The sequence below is a fragment of the Triticum aestivum genome, chromosome 4B, assembly GCF_018294505.1.
Source record: "Triticum aestivum cultivar Chinese Spring chromosome 4B, IWGSC CS RefSeq v2.1, whole genome shotgun sequence".
Lineage (NCBI taxonomy): Eukaryota > Viridiplantae > Streptophyta > Magnoliopsida > Poales > Poaceae > Triticum > Triticum aestivum.
The window spans coordinates 360,504,897-360,508,405 of NC_057804.1; the positions used below are offsets into that span (position 1 = coordinate 360,504,897).

Here is a 3,509-nt window from a genome sequence, read left to right on the forward strand (position 1 = left end):
TAGACCGGCGTGCTGGCCTCTCTGTTTTGCCTAGGTGGGGCTGCGACGTGTTGATCTTCCGAGGCCGGGCATGACCCAGGAAAGTGTGTCCGGCCAAATGGGATCAAGCGTGTTGGGCTATGTGGTGCACCCCTGCAGGGAAGTTAATCTATTCGAATAGCCGTGATCTTCGGTAACAGGACGACTTGGAGTTGTACCTTGACCTTATGACAACTAGAACCGGATACTTAATAAAACACACCCTTCCAAGTGCCAGATACAACCCGGTGATCGCTTTTCCGCAGGGCGACGAGGAGAGGATCGCCGGGTAGGATTATGCTACTCGAGATGCTACTTGGAGATGTTACTTGGAGATGCTACATGGAGGACTTCCATCTACTCTCTGCTACATGCTGCAAGGCGGAGGCTGCCAGAAGCGTAGTCTTCGATAGGACTAGCTATCCCCCTCTTATTCTGGCTTTCTGCAGTTCAGTCCACTGATATGGCCTCCTTACACATATACCCATGCATATGTAGTTTAGTTCCTTGCTTGCGAGTACTTTGGATGAGTACTCACGGTTGCTTTCTCCCCCCTTTTTTCCCCTTTCCTTTCAAACATTGGTTGTCGCAACCAGATGCTGGAGTCCGGGAGCCAGACGTCACCGTCGACGACGACCCCTACTACACTGGAGGTGCCTACTACTACGTGCTGCCCGCTGATGATGACCGGGAGTAGTTTAGGAGGATCCCAGGCAGGAGGCCTGCGCCTCTTTCGATCTGTATCCCAGTTTGTGCTAGCCATCTTATGGCAACTTGTTTAACTTATGTCTGTACTCAGATATTGTTGCGTCCGCTGACTCGTCTATGATCGAGCACTTGTATTCGAGCCCTCGAGGCCCCTGGCTTGTATTATGATGCTTGTATGACTTATTTTATTTGTAGAGTTGTGTTGTGATATCTTCCCGTGAGTCCCTGATCTTGATCGTACACATTTGCGTGCATGATTAGTGTACGATTAAATCGGGGGCGTCACACCTAGTCCTACGAACTTGCAACATTAAAATAAACAGTCATTTCGAACCTACATTTCACACAATCAACAAATCCGACAATAAGCTGTAAGCTGCCACAGGAATACCAACATAGAACCGTGGACTAATTTCAACAGCCAGGCTACAGACCCGACGTTGTAGGTGGATGAAAGGGTAAACCCTAGGGGAACGAACGAGGCGTGAAGTGCATTTGTAGCCCGATAGTTCGGGTTAGTCGTTGTCTACTTGTCCCTAGAACCATGCCTTTATTCAGACCCTTCAAAAAATGAGGAACAATAGCACAAAATTAAACATAAAGCAGCCAAGCCCCATGTGAAAGAAAATTCTGAATTTGTAAATTTATGCATGAAAGAATTAACTGGCCATTAAGTCTCCACATTCACCAAGGAATAGATTATAAATACTATGAAAAGAAATGAAACTGTTCTAAGGAGTGCAATCAAACCATTCCCATTCCTTTGAAGTTCAAAACGACTACACCCAGGACTATAATAAGATCGATCAGCTTTTGTTCAACCCTTCTGCTCCAACTCTAGAACATCCAGCCAGTACATTTTACTAAAGGCATCACATATATTGTTCAGGCTGCAGTGTGTGTGTGTGTGTGTGTGTGTGTGTTTGTACATACATATATAATTAGTACAAATTATGAAATCACACCATCGTCATACAACATGTAGTTTCAAATATCATTTTCAGCCTGAGCATCATATTGCAACTTGTCAATCATATTTCTCTATATGAATACTGCAACCCAATTTCCTAATAACACAAAGCAGTAAATGGTCCACACAGGATGTTCATTTGAAAAGCAACCTACAAATATTTATTGCATCCCCACTTATATCACTATAATTTATCAATATGAACATACTCATGAACCAAGAGGCCACAAAAAGGCAGAAACACCAAAACTGAAAAATTCGTCAATGAGTGAGCGACACAAAAGGTAAGCCAACTAATGCTCCATCACAATGTATGTATACCATGAAATAAATCATAAATATGAGTGAGTGACACAAAAGGCAAGCCAAGTAATGCTCCATCACAATGTATGTATACCATGAAATACATCACTAAAAGGGGTGTTCTAGCTAGTACCTATCTCATAACAAGGGATACAATCAGAACATACATTCTAGAAAGCATGTGCCAACAAAGTAGCAATCATGGGGGGAAGAAGGTTGATGCTCCCCAGTAGTAAAAATCTGACTTGCTGCAGATGCAAAAATCAAACCGTCAACGCACCTTTTTTCAGAGTGAACCAACTCAGAAATACTGCATGAAGGAATAAACAACAATAGCCTCTCATCTCCGCACCCCCTCTTCTCCGCCCCTTCAATAGGAGCTGCAGGTCACCGCCTCCATCTCCCTCACCCCTGCATATCACCACCTCTCGCCCTCCCTCGACATCCAGGCCACGGAGCAAGGGACGAAGGATGGAGGCATACCAAGGGTCTGATGGTAAGTGTAGCGTGAGAAATGAACATGTCAAGCAAGGCTAGTGACAAGAAAGTGGATCCAGTAGTAACTTACTTCTCACACTCCGCAAGCCCATAAACCAACTTAAAGAGGGGTGTCCATCTTCTATCAGACTGACAAGCATAACTGAATGAGAACCAGTTTTTCCACAAGCAAGCTGAATAAGAAAACATAATGCCATGTTAATGGAAGGAAGTGAAAACACAGAATATTACAGACAACTGGAACTTGATACACTGAACACTCATACAAATGTAAAAAGAAGGACAGTGAAAACTTCATTTCAAACATAAGACCTGTATATATGGAGCTACTCAAAAAAGCATATATCGGTACATGCCTCAGGCCGTGAACTATTCTAGTTGCAACTGCGCCAAGTATATCTATAATATTCTCTAATGTTTCTACCTTTCTCCCATGTAAAACATAGTACAATGTTAAGCATGGAAGTGTCAAAAAGAAAAGAGAAGGATATACTATAACAACAAAACATGCACAAGATGCCTTCTTCGTCTTTTGTGCTGCTTACCAAGAAAATGTCAGACTTACAATAGCGGGCAAGCTTCTTCGAGATGCAAATATGCAAAACAAGTATCCTTATCTGAAAGCAACCACACAGTTCATTTGTTGCATGCAGTCAGTGGTAAAAGAAAAAAAGAATGTTAGTAAATTAGAACTGCACACACACCTCCAATAGTATTTTGGCCTGTGTAGGAGGCAAGTGTGCGTTTACATCCAGGAATTTAAGCATCTGCCCAGGGCAATCCCGACCCTCTTCTTAACAACCCCAGGCTGCTGAAAGAAACCTGCAAAATCATCCAAACCAACAAAGATGATTTCAGGACGAGACCCCTTGCATCACCTACCCTTATCCAAGCTCTAATAATAGGCATACGCTTCTGGTCCTCATAGAAGCCATGGGGACGTCTTCTCCGTCTCCTGCAGTTGCTTTCCTGGATCCTATGCTCTTTCTCATCCAGCGGATGCACCAATTAC

The 3,509-nt window shown here is 43.5% G+C and overlaps 1 long non-coding RNA gene across 1 annotated transcript in view; it reads right to left on the minus strand.

Moving 5' to 3' along the window:
* Positions 1 to 2,272, minus strand: part of LOC123092182 (uncharacterized) — a 29,933-nt gene extending 27,661 nt beyond the window's left edge. The window contains exon 1 of the long non-coding RNA XR_006444390.1: positions 2,167 to 2,272. This is a non-coding gene — a long non-coding RNA (uncharacterized lncRNA). The remainder of the gene's footprint in view (positions 1 to 2,166) is intronic.
* Positions 2,273 to 3,509: the final 1,237 nt, after the last annotated feature.